Source organism: Salvelinus alpinus, chromosome 21 (genome assembly GCF_045679555.1).
Source record: "Salvelinus alpinus chromosome 21, SLU_Salpinus.1, whole genome shotgun sequence".
NCBI lineage: Eukaryota > Metazoa > Chordata > Actinopteri > Salmoniformes > Salmonidae > Salvelinus > Salvelinus alpinus.
Genome location: NC_092106.1, coordinates 8,704,637 through 8,718,075, shown reverse-complemented (window position 1 = coordinate 8,718,075; position 13,439 = coordinate 8,704,637). Strand labels below are relative to the sequence as shown.

Genomic DNA, 13,439 nt, shown 5'->3' with positions numbered 1-13,439 from the left:
CAGTGGTTTCTGGGTAAACTGTCTGTCATAACACAATGAATATAAAGGATGTTACTATAATACACGCATGAGTCAGCAGGAAATCTTGTCACTTCTACTAAAATCCCGGGAGCATATGGCCAGGGAATATACACAAAAGAAAAATATAAACGCAACATGTAAAGTGTTGGTCCCATGAGCTGAAATACATTTCCATACGCATAAAAAGCTTATTTCTCGCACATTTTGTGCACAAACTTGTTTAAATCCGTGTTAGTGAGCATTTCTCCTTTGCCAAGATAATCCACCCACCTGACAGTTGTGGCATATCAAGAAGCTGATTAAACAGCATGATCCTTACACAGATGCACCTTGTGCTGGGATCACTAAAAGGCCACTCTAAAATGGGCTGTTTTGTCACACAACACAATGCCACAGTCTCAAGTTTTGAGGGAGCGTGAAATTGGCAGGCTGACTGCAGGAATGTCCACCAGAGTTGTTACCAAATAATTGAATTTTAATTTCTCTACCATAAGCCTCCTCAAATGTTGTTTTAGAGAATTTGGCATTACGTCCAACCGGCCTCTCAACTGCAGACCACGTGTATTGTGTTGTGTGGGCGAGCGGTTTGCTGATGTCAACGTTGTGAACAGAGTGCCCCATGGTGGCAGTGGGGTTATTGTATAGGCATGCATAATCTACGGACAACGAACACAATTGCATTTTATCGATGGCCATTTGAATGCACAGAAATACCATGACAAGATCCTGAGGCCTATTACGAGGCCCGTTTTTTTATTAAGGTATCTGTGACCAACAGATGCATATCTGTATTCATAGTCATGTGAAATCCATAGATTAGAGCTTATTTATGATAAAAAACATCCTAAAGATTGATTCTATACATCGTTTGACATGTTTCTATGAACTGTAATATAACTTTTTTGACTTTTCGTCTGAACTAAGTGATCGCGCATTGAGCATTTGGATTACTGGGCTAAACGCGCAAACAAAAAGGAGGTATTTGGACATAAATGATGGACTTTATCGAACAAAACAAACATTTGTTGCTGAACTGCGATTCCTGGGAGTGCATTCCGATGAAGATCATCAAAGGTAAGTGAATATTTATAATGCTATTTCTGAGTTTTGTGACACCTCTCCTTCTTTGGAAAATGGCTGTATGTTTTTCTGTGACTTGGCGCTGACCAAACATAATCGCAAGGTGTGCTTTCGCCGTAAAGCCTTTTTGAAATCTGACACAGCGGTTGCATTAAGGAGAAGATTATCTATAATTCCATGCATAACACTTGTATCTTTTATCAATGTTTATTATGAGAATTTCTGTAATTTGATGTGGCTCTCTGCACTTTCACCGGATGTTTGTTTGAGACAATGCATTTCTGAATATAACACACCAATTTCAAATTAGGCTTTTGGACAAGAAGATTAACTTTTTCGAACAAAACACACATTTATTGTGTAACGAAGTCCTGTGAGTGCCATCCGATGAAGATCATCAAAGGTTAGTGATTAATTTAATCGCTATTTCTGACTTTTGTGAGCCCTCTCCTTGGCTGGAAAATGGCTGTATGGTTTTCTGTGACTAGGTGTTGACCTAACATAATCGTTTGGTGTGCTTTCGCCGTAAAGCCTATTTGAAATTAGACACTGTGGCTGGATTTACAAGAAGTTTATCTTTAAAATGGTGTATAATACTTCTATGTTTGAGGAATTTTAATTATGGTATTTCTGTTGTTTTGAATTTGGCGCCCTGCAATTTCACTGGCTGTTGGCGAGCCAACATATCCCAGAGAGGTTTTAATTAATTAATTTCAATTTACTGATTTCCTTACATGAACTGTAACTCAGTAAAATCTTTGAAATTGTTGTGTTGCCTTTATATTTTTGTTCAGTATACTACTTTAAGGAAAGTCTGTCAAATACCACTTCATAAAGCTTGCTTTGTGAAGTGTTCTCCCCTCAGAAACCTCTATTAGCTAAGACATGACACCACAGGGCCTAGGGCCAACTCGGTCAAACAAAGCTCAAAGGTCTACAAGCGAAAAGCTGTGTCACCGATGTTAAGGTACAGTAAAATATGTATGTTTGTACAGTACCAGTCAAATGTTTGGAGACACCTACTCATTCAAGGGTTTTTCTTTATTTTTACTATTTTCTACATTGTAGAATAATAGTGAAAACATCAAAACTATGAAGGCAGAGATGTACGAAGGCAGAGATGTACGAAATAGAAATGACAACATGTTGCATCACATATTTCATTACGATTCCAAATGGTTCCTTCTTTCTCTCTTCCCCCAAACTTTCTCTCCCTTCAAAGTCCATATAATAGCTTATTGTGAAAGAAAATGGCAGCTCATCTTCGGAGATACAGAAAAAGTAGGTTATACTTCAAATTAAATGTATAATATCAGACTGTGTAATTTATTTATGTATAACTATTGCTCCCGAAAATATGTGCAACATGATTTATTTAGTTTGTGTCGCAGAAAAGAGTTCAGTCTACATATACATGTTTTCACAGCCCTGTATTTCACATCTTTTCAAGCTACTCAATTAGGCACTCATTATACCGTATTAGAATAATGCTGGGTACTGGACAATAGTCTAATGCAAGCTGTAATCTACCACTTTATCCCACTTGGATATTGCTTCAGTCAGTGCAAAAACGAAATAAATGTGATTATAATATCACTGATAATTGGTTTTGAAATTTGAGATAAGGTGACAGGACATGGCATGTGGGATGTTAAAATGACATTTGCAGTTCTAAAGAAAATCTGATGGGAATATTAGACTCTTACAGTCTCTGACAGATATCAAAATGAATCTGAGGTATTACAAGTCATTCACATCAGCTTTAGCTGTAGAACGTGTGGAACTAATGTAATAAACAGACAGGGTTTCAAGGTGTGACAACATTGTACAAAGTCCCACTCCCAATTATTAGAGGCTTCTGTAACAAAACAAAACAAAACACCTACAACAAGGGTGTTAGACAGTAATGGGCTAGCTACAAAACACACACATTCGTACCTACGCACGCACGCACGCACGCACCCGCACACACACACACACACACACTGTTATGCTGGTGAATGAGGACCCAAAAGCGACTTAATAGAAACAGAGTTTTTAATCCAGTCTTAAACAAACAATGATACTCCTGGATAATATCATAGGAAAATCCAAAACAGGAAACTGAAATCCTCTCGTCAGTAGAGAGGAACGACTGGAGACGCGACCACAGACTGCAGGTCGCTTCAGGAAGGCACAGGCCGTAGCTGACATAGACACCTGCTCACACGCAGCATCTGAAGAAGGCAAAAACACGACAGGGCGGAACAAGGACACAGAACAGCAAACATCAAACAAGAATCCGACAAGGACAGAAGCGGAAAACAGAGGGAGAAATAGGGACTCTAATCAGAGGGCAAAATAGGGGACAGGTGTGAAAGAGTAAATGAGGTAGTTAGGAGAATGAGAAACAGCTGGGAGCAGGAACGGAACGATAGAGAGAGAGAGCGAGAGAGGGAGAGAGGGAGGGGGAGAGAGAGGGATAGAAAGAGGGAAAGAACCTAATAAGACCAGCAGAGGGAAGCACAGGGACAAGACATGATGATCAAAGACAAAACATGACAGTACCCCCCCACTCACCGAGCGCCTCCTGGCGCACTCGAGGAGGAACCCTGGCGGCAACGAAGGAAATCATCAATCAACGAACGGTCCAGCACGTCCCGAGATGGAACCCAACTCCTCTCCTCAGGACCGTAACCCTCCCAATCCACTAAGTACTGGTGACCACGTCCCCGAGAACGCATGTCCATGATCTTCCGTACCTTGTAAATAGGTACGCCCTCGACAAGGACGGGGGGGGGGGGAGGGAAGACGAACGGGAGCGCGAAGAAAAGGCTTGACACAGGAGACATGGAAGACAGGGTGGACGCGACGAAGATGTCGCGGAAGAAGCAGTCGCACAGCGACAGGATTGACGACCTGAGAGACACGGAACGGACCAATGAACCGCGGAGTCAACTTGCGAGAAGCTGTCGTAAGGGGAAGGTTACGAGTGGAAAGCCACACTCTCTGACCGCGACAATACCTAGGACTCTTAATCCTACGTTTATTGGCGGCTCTCACAGTCTGCGCCCTGTAACGGCAAAGTGCAGACCTGACCCTCCTCCAGGTGCGCTCACAACGTTGGACAAAAGCCTGAGCGGAGGGAACGCTGGACTCGGCGAGCTGGGACGAGAACAGAGGAGGCTGGTACCCAAGACTACTCTGAAACGGAGATAGCCCGGTAGCAGACGAAGGAAGCGAGTTGTGAGCGTATTCTGCCCAGGGGAGCTGTTCTGCCCAAGACGCAGGGTTTCGAAAAGAAAGGCTGCGTAATATGCGACCAATCGACTGATTGGCCCTTTCTGCTTGACCGTTAGACTGGGGATGAAACCCGGAAGAGAGACTGACGGAAGCACCAATCAAACGACAGAACTCCCTCCAAAACTGTGACGTGAATTGCGGGCCTCTGTCTGAAACGGCGTCTAACGGGAGACCATGAATTCTGAACACATTCTCAATGATGATTTGTGCCGTCTCCTTAGCGGAAGGAAGCTTAGCGAGGGGAATGAAATGTGCCGCCTTAGAGAACCTATCGATAACCGTAAGAATCACAGTCTTCCCCGCAGACGAAGGCAGACCGGTAATAAAGTCTAAGGCGATGTGAGACCATGGTCGAGAAGGAATGGGAAGCGGTCTGAGACGACCGGCAGGAGGAGAGTTACCTGACTTAGTCTGCGCGCAGTCCGAACAAGCAGCCACGAAACGGCGCGTGTCACGCTCCTGAGTAGGCCACCAAAACCGCTGGCGAATAGAAGCAAGCGTACCCCGAACGCCGGGGTGGCCAGCTAACTTGGCAGAGTGAGCCCACTGAAGAACAGCCAGACGAGTAGAGACAGGAACGAACAGAAGGTTACTAGGACAAGCGCGCGGCGACGCAGTGTGAGTGAGTGCTTGCTTTACCTGTCTCTCAATTCCCCAGACAGTCAACCCGACAACACGCCCTTCAGGGAGAATCCCCTCGGGGTCGGTAGAAGCCACAGAAGAACTAAAGAGACGGGATAAGGCATCAGGCTTGGTGTTCTTATTTCCCGGGCGATAGGAAATCACGAACTCGAAACGAGCGAAAAACAACGCCCAACGAGCTTGACGTGCATTAAGTCGTTTGGCAGAACGGATGTACTCAAGGTTCTTATGGTCAGTCCAAACGACAAAAGGGACGGTCGCCCCCTCCAACCACTGTCGCCATTTGCCTATGGCTAAGCGGATGGCGAGCAGTTCGCGGTTACCCACATCATAGTTGCGTTCCGATGGCGACAGGCGATGAGAAAAGTAAGCGCAAGGATGGACCTTATCGTCAGAAAGGAAGCGCTGGGACAGAATGGCTCCCACGCCCACCTCTGAAGCGTCAACCTCGACAATGAATTGTTTAGTGACGTCAGGAGTAACAAGGATAGGAGCGGAAGTAAAACGCTTCTTGAGGAGATCAAAAGCTCCCTGGGCGGAACCGGACCACTTAAAGCAAGTCTTGACAGAAGTCAGAACTGTGAGAGGGGCAGCCACTTGACCGAAATTACGAATGAAACGGCGATAGAAATTAGCGAAACCGAGAAAGCGCTGCAACTCGACACGTGACTTAGGAACGGGCCAATCGCTGACAGCCTGGACCTTAGCGGGATCCATCTGAATGCCTTCAGCGGAAATAACAGAACCGAGAAATGTGACAGAGGAGACATGAAAGGCGCACTTCTCAGCCTTCACGTAGAGACAATTCTCTAAAAGGCGCTGGAGTACACGTCGAACGTGCTGAACATGAATCTCGAGTGACGGTGAAAAAATCAGGATATCGTCAAGGTAAACGAAAACAAAGATGTTCAGCATGTCTCTCAGTACATCATTAACTAATGCCTGAAAGACAGCTGGAGCATTAGCGAGACCGAACGGCAGAACCCGGTATTCAAAATGCCCTAACGGAGTGTTAAACGCCGTTTTCCACTCGTCCCCCTCTCTGATGCGCACGAGATGGTAAGCGTTACGAAGGTCCAACTTAGTAAAGAACCTGGCTCCCTGCAGAATCTCGAAGGCTGACGACATAAGGGGAAGCGGATAACGATTCTTAACCGTTATGTCATTCAGCCCTCGATAATCCACGCAGGGGCGCAGAGTACCGTCCTTCTTCTTAACAAAAAAAACCCCCGCTCCGGCGGGAGAGGAAGAAGGCACCACGGTACCGGCGTCGAGAGAAACAGACAGATAATCCTCGAGAGCCTTACGTTCGGGAGCCGACAGAGAGTATAGTCTACCCCGAGGGGGAGTGGTCCCCGGAAGGAGATCAATACAACAATCATACGACCGGTGAGGAGGAAGAGAGTTGGCTCTGGACCGACTGAAGACCGTGCGCAGATCATGATATTCCTCCGGCACTCCTGTCAAATCACCAGGTTCCTCCTGAGTAGAGGGGACAGAAGAAACAGGAGGGATAGCAGACATTAAACACTTCACATGACAAGAAACGTTCCAGGATAGGATAGAATTACTAGACCAATTAATAGAAGGATTATGACATACTAGCCAGGGATGACCCAAAACAACAGGTGTAAAAGGTGAACGAAAAATCAAAAAGGAAATGGTCTCACTGTGGTTACCAGATACTGTGAGGGTTAAAGGTAGTGTCTCACATCTGATACTGGGGAGAAGACTACCATCTAAGGCGAACATGGGCGTGGGCTTCCCTAACTGTCTGAGAGGAATGTCATGTTTCCGAGCCCATGCTTCGTCCATAAAACAACCCTCAGCCCCAGAGTCTATCAAGGCACTGCAGGAAGCAGCCGAACCGGTCCAGCGTAGATGGACCGACAAGGTAGTACAGGATCTAGATGGAGAGACCTGAGTAGTAGCGCTCACCAGTAGCCCTCCGCTTACTGGTGAGCTCTGGCTTTTACTGGACATGACATGACAAAATGTCCAGCAGAACCGCAATAGAGGCAAAGGCGGTTGGTGATTCTCCGTTCCCTCTCCTTAGTCGAGATGCGAATACCTCCCAGCTGCATGGGCTCAGTCTCTGAGCCGGTGGGAGGAGATGGTTGAGATGCGGAGAGGGGAAACACCGTTAACGCGAGCTCTCTTCCACGAGCTCGGTGACGAAGATCTACCCGTCGTTCTATGCGGATGGCGAGTGCAATCAAAGAGTCCACGCTGGAAGGAACCTCCCGAGAGAGAATCTCATCCTTAACCTCAGCGTGGAGTCCCTCCAGAAAACGAGCGAGCAACGCCGGCTCGTTCCAGTCACTGGATGCAGCAAGAGTGCGAAACTCTATAGAGTAATCCGTTATGGATCGATCACCTTGACATAGGGAAGCCAGGGCCCTGGAAGCCTCCTTCCCAAAAACTGAACGATCAAAAACCCGTATCATCTCCTCTTTAAAGTTCTGATAAACGTTAGAACACTCAGCCCTTGCCTCCCAGATAGCTGTGCCCCACTCCCGAGCCCGACCAGTAAGGAGTGATATGACGTAAGCGATCCGAGCTCTCTCTCTTGAGTATGTGTTGGGCTGGAGAGAGAACACAATATCACACTGGGTGAGAAAGGAGCGACACTCAGTGGGCTGCCCAGAGTAACATGGTGGGTTATTAACCCTAGGTTCCGGAGACTCGGAAGACCAGGAAGTAGCTGGTGGCACGAGACGAAGACTCTGAAACTGTCCTGAGAGATCGGAGACCTGAGCGGCCAGGGTCTCAACGGCATGACGAGCAGCAAACAATTCCTGCTCGTGTCTGCCGAGCATTGCTCCCTGGAACTCGACGGCAGTGTTGCGAGAATCCGTAGTCGCTGGGTCCATTCTTGGTCGGATTCTTCTGTTATGCTGGTGAATGAGGACCCAAAAGCGACTTAAGAGAAACAGAGTCTTTAATCCAGTCTTAAACAAACAATGATACTCCTGGATATTATCATAGGAAAATCCAAAACAGGAAACTGAAATCCTCTCGTCAGTAGAGAGGAACGACTGGAGACGCGACCACAGACTGCAGGTCGCTTCAGGAAGGCACAGGCCGTAGCTGACATAGACACCTGCTCACACGCAGCATCTGAAGAAGGCAAAAACACGACAGGGCGGAACAAGGACACAGAACAGCAAACATCAAACAAGAATCCGACAAGGACAGAAGCGGAAAACAGAGGGAGAAATAGGGACTCTAATCAGAGGGCAAAATAGGGGACAGGTGTGAAAGAGTAAATCAGGTAGTTAGGAGAATGAGAAACAGCTGGGAGCAGGAACGGAACGATAGAGAGAGAGAGCGAGAGAGGGAGAGAGGGAGGGGGAGAGAGAGGGATAGAAAGAGGGAAAGAACCTAATAAGACCAGCAGAGGGAAGCACAGGGACAAGACATGATGATCAAAGACAAAACATGACACACACACACACACACACACACACACACACACACACACACACACACACACACACACACACACACACACACACACACACACACACACACACACACACACACACACACACACACACACACACAGAAACTTAGCATGTATTGGGAGGGTTTGGGGGAATTACAATCCTAAAAGAACTATAGTCATTCTACATAATTTCACAGGATGTCATTGCCAGGCGCCGTGATGAGAATCTCCTCCTGAGGAAGTAAGTATCTCGGGATTTAAATGAGCTGGTCCGACCACTAATGGTAGCATTCAGACGATATCAATTACTTCACTGTTTGCATTTTAAGCCTTATTTGTTTCTTCACTGTGCACTCTATAGGGAATATGGTTAAGGGACAGTTTGACATTTACTGGGGGAGGGGTCCAAAATAGGGGAGGGTTGTCTAACAAATTTTTTGATTTACATTTACATTTAAGTCATTTAGCAGACGCTCTTATCCAGAGCGACTTACAAATTGGTGCATTCACCTTATGATATCCAGTGGAACAACCACTTTACAATAGTACATCTAACTCTTTTAAGGGGGGGGGGGGTTAGAAGGATTACTTTATCCTATCCTAGGTATTCCTTAAAGAGGTGGGGTTTCAGGTGTCTCCGGAAGGTGGTGATTGACTCCGCTGACCTGGCGTCGTGAGGGAGTTTGTTCCACCATTGGGGTGCCAGAGCAGCGAACAGTTTTGACTGGGCTGAGCGGGAACTGTACTTCCTCAGAGGTAGGGAGGCGAGCAGGCCAGAGGTGGATGAACGCAGTGCCCTTGTTTGGGTGTAGGGCCTGATCAGAGCCTGAAGGTACGGAGGTGCCGTTCCCCTCACAGCTCCGTAGGCAAGCACCATGGTCTTGTAGCGGATGCGAGCTTCAACTGGAAGCCAGTGGAGAGAGCGGAGGAGCGGGGTGACATGAGAGAACTTGGGAAAGTTGAACACCAGACGGGCTGCGGCGTTCTGGATGAGTTGTAGGGGTTTAATGGCACAGGCAGGGAGCCCAGCCAACAGCGAGTTGCAGTAATCCAGACGGGAGATGACAAGTGCCTGGATTAGGACCTGCGCCGCTTCCTGCGTGAGGCAGGGTCGTACTCTGCGAATGTTGTAGAGCATGAACCTACAGGAACGGGTCACCGCCTTGATGTTAGTTGAGAACGACAGGGTGTTGTCCAGGATCACGCCAAGGTTCTTAGCACTCTGGGAGGAGGACACAATGGAGTTGTCAACCGTGATGGCGAGATCATGGAACGGGCAGTCCTTCCCCGGGAGGAAGAGCAGCTCCGTCTTGCCGAGGTTCAGCTTGAGGTGGTGATCCGTCATCCACACTGATACAGTGGGGAGAACAAGTATTTGATACACTGCCGATTTTGCAGGTTTTCCTACTTACAAAGCATGTAGAGGTCTGTAATTTTTATCATAGGTACACTTCAACTGTGAGAGACGGAATCTAAAACAAAAATCCAGAAAATCACATTGTATGATTTTAAGTAATTAATTTGCATTTTATTGCATGACATAAGTATTTGATCACCTACCAACCAGTAAGAATTCCGGCTCTCACAGACCTGTTAGTTTTTCTTTAAGAAGCCCTCCTGTTCTCCACTCATTACCTGTATTAACTGCACCTGTTTGAACTCGTTACCTGTATAAAAGACACCTGTCCACACACAATCAAACAGATTCCAACCTCTCCACAATGGCCAAGACCAGAGAGCTGTGTAAGGACATCAGGGATAAAATTGTAGACCTGCACAAGGCTGGGATGGGCTACAGGACAATAGGCAAGCAGCTTGGTGAGAAGGAAACAACTGTTGGCGCAATTATTAGAAAATGGAAGAAGTTCAAGATGACGGTCAATCACCCTCGGTCTGGGGCTCCATGCAAGATTTCACCTCGTGGGGCATCAATGATCATGAGGAAGGTGAGGGATCAGCCCAGAACTACACGGCAGGACCTGGTCAATGACCTGAAGAGAGCTGGGACCACAGTCTCAAAGAAAACCATTAGTAACACACTACGCCGTCATGGATTAAAATCCTGCAGCGCACGCAAGGTCCCCCTGCTTAAGCCAGTGCATGTCCAGGCCTGTCTGAAGTTTGCCAATGACCATCTGGATGATCCAGAGGAGGAATGGGAGAAGGTCATGTGGTCTGATGAGACAAAAATAGAGCTTTTTGGTCTAACTCCACTCGCCGTGTTTGGAGGAAGAAGAAGTATGAGTACAACCCCAAGAACACCATCCCAACCGTGAAGCATGGAGGTGGAAACATCATTCTTTGGGGATGCTTTTCTGCAAAGGGGACAGGACGACTGCACCGTATTGAGGGGAGGATGGATGGGGCCATGTATCGCAAGATCTTGGCCAACAACCTCCTTCCCTCAGTAAGAGCATTGAAGATGGGTCGTGGCTGGGTCTTCCAGCATGACAACGACACGAAGCACACAGCCATGGCAACTAAGGAGTGGCTCCGTAAGAAGCATCTCAAGGTCCTGGAGTGGCCTAGCCAGTCTCCAGACCTGAACCCAATAGAAAATCTTTGGAGGGAGCTGAAAGTCCGTATTGCCCAGCGACAGCCCCGAAACCTGAAGGATCTGGAGAAGATCTGTAGGGAGGAGTGGGCCAAAATCCCTGCTGCAGTGTGTGCAAACCTAGTCAAGAACTACAGGAAACGTATGATCTCTGTAATTGCAAACAAAGGTTTCTGTACCAAATATTAAGTTCTGCTTTTCTGATGTATCAAATACTTATGTCATGCAATAAAATGCAAATTAATTACTTAAAAATCATACAATGTGATTTTCTGGATTTTTGTTTTAGATTCCGTCTCTCATAGTTGAAGTGTACCTATGATAAAAATTACAGACCTCTACATGCTTTGTAAGTAGGAAAACCTGCAAAATCGGCAGTGTATCAAATACTTGTTCTCCCCACTGTATGTCTGCCAGACATGCAGAGATGCGATTCACCACCTGGTTATCAGAGGGGGGAAAGGAGAAGATTAATTGTGTGTCGTCTGCATAGCAATGATAGGAGAGACCATGTGAGGATATGACAGAGCCAAGTGACTTGGTGTATAGCGAGAATAGGAGAGGGCCTAGAACAGAGCCCTGGGGGACACCAGTGGTGAGAGCACGATTTAGAGAGGGTTGTGTAGCTTTTTATTGGGCACAGGGGACTGTAGTGTATTTTTTCCTTGGTTTACCTTTCACACTTTTGCAGGTTTTACTATATAATTTCTTCCATCCTAGCCAAATTTCCTCATCTGCTTGCATGTGCTAACGTTTAATATAGTCTACCAGTCTAACTGTCTATCCTTCCATCTATCTACAATTCATAGTGACAATAGTGGTAGGTGGATCGTTTGTCCAGATCTGCAATAGGCTAACTCGCATCGTACCACACATGAAATCATTCAAAGCTGTGCCTATGTTCAATATAAGTGGAGAGGCCAGGTGCGCCATTACGCATGAAAGAACACGCAGCTCAAAAAGCTCCCCCTTTTGATCTTGTTTAGGGACAACACAATTATCTAGACTGGCCTTTCAACACCACAATGCAACTAATAATTGCATTATTGTTTTCAAACGAGTACAAAATTCTACTCTAGGCTGTATAAACCAGTGAAAATGTCAATGAAAAATGGGGCAAAAAAACACAGTGATTTGAATAACGAATTCAATGTGAGACTGCGCTCAACAGTTTAGAAAAGCACAGTAGCAGGTCAGTCGGGCTGTATTTTAAGTTCTGATACTGAGATGGGCTGTCTGTTGCCGATATCATTCTCCTAAGTCATCCTACAATACCGTGGCCACATATGCTCCCAGCAGGCCCAGGTGTTCAGGGAAGTTTAAAGGGAAAACCCAAAACTTTTATTGATAATAAGATGCCTGATTCAGTTTTGATCATATAGGAGGCAATGCATTTACAGGGCAGGCCCCCAATACACTCATTAAAGTAACTCACTCCCAGTGAAAGGATATCAATACCCATTTCCCAAGCCATAGTTATCAATTACCATGTGATGCAGAGCACCAAAAACTCCCCTCCTTTCAACACATAGCACATGTCAAAAGCCTTACCTGACTGATAATAGCCATTGGTGAGTTTGTCACAACACTTTGATGATGATGGCAAAAACAACAGATTCCTAAAGCTGAGATACGGGTTGAACCCGTGTGCATCACCTGGCTCTTGTCCCATAGTGACAGTCTCTATCGCACCATCCAGATCAGCCATAGATGACGGATGACCCCAGCCTTTCAAGCTGTCAGCTCTTGATTGGTTAAGCCTTGTTACCTGTCAGCCACTCTGAAAAAGCTCAATCATCCCACTTTTTCCTCGACAAGAACAGCAGTAGAAAGAGAATTGTGATTGTGAATTTGTTTCTACACCGCTGCTACTGTTTATGATCTATGCATGGTCACTTTGCCCCTACACGGATGGTATCGCGCCGTCCCAACCTTCGCTCTCTCTCCCCCGCTACCCTCTCCTCTTCCATCCTATCATCTCTTCCCTCTGCTCAAACCTTCTCCAACCTATCTCCTGATTCTGCCTCCTCAACCCTCCTCTCCTCCCTTTCTGCATCCTTTGACTCTCTATGTCCCCTATCCTCCAGGCCGGCTCGGTCCTCCCCTCCCGCTCCGTGGCTCGACGACTCATTGCGAGCTCACAGAACAGGGCTCCGGGCAGCCGAGCGGAAATGGAGGAAAACTCGCCTCCCTGCGGACCTGGCATCCTTTCACTCCCTCCTCTCTACATTTTCCTCTTCTGTCTCTGCTGCTAAAGCCACTTTCTACCACTCTAAATTCCAAGCATCTGCCTCTAACCCTAGGAAGCTCTTTGCCACCTTCTCCTCCCTCCTGAATCCTCCTCCCCCTCCTCCCCCCTCCTCCCTCTCTGCAGATGACTTCGTCAACCATTTTGAAAAGAAGGTCGACGAC

At 46.7% G+C, this 13,439-nt stretch overlaps 1 protein-coding gene across 1 annotated transcript in view; it reads right to left on the bottom strand.

The window, feature by feature from the left end:
- LOC139547737 (leucine-rich repeat and fibronectin type III domain-containing protein 1-like protein) overlaps nucleotides 1-13,439 on the bottom strand; it is a 142,528-nt gene that overhangs the window by 80,747 nt on the left and 48,342 nt on the right. The gene's annotated exons all lie outside the window — the stretch shown is intronic.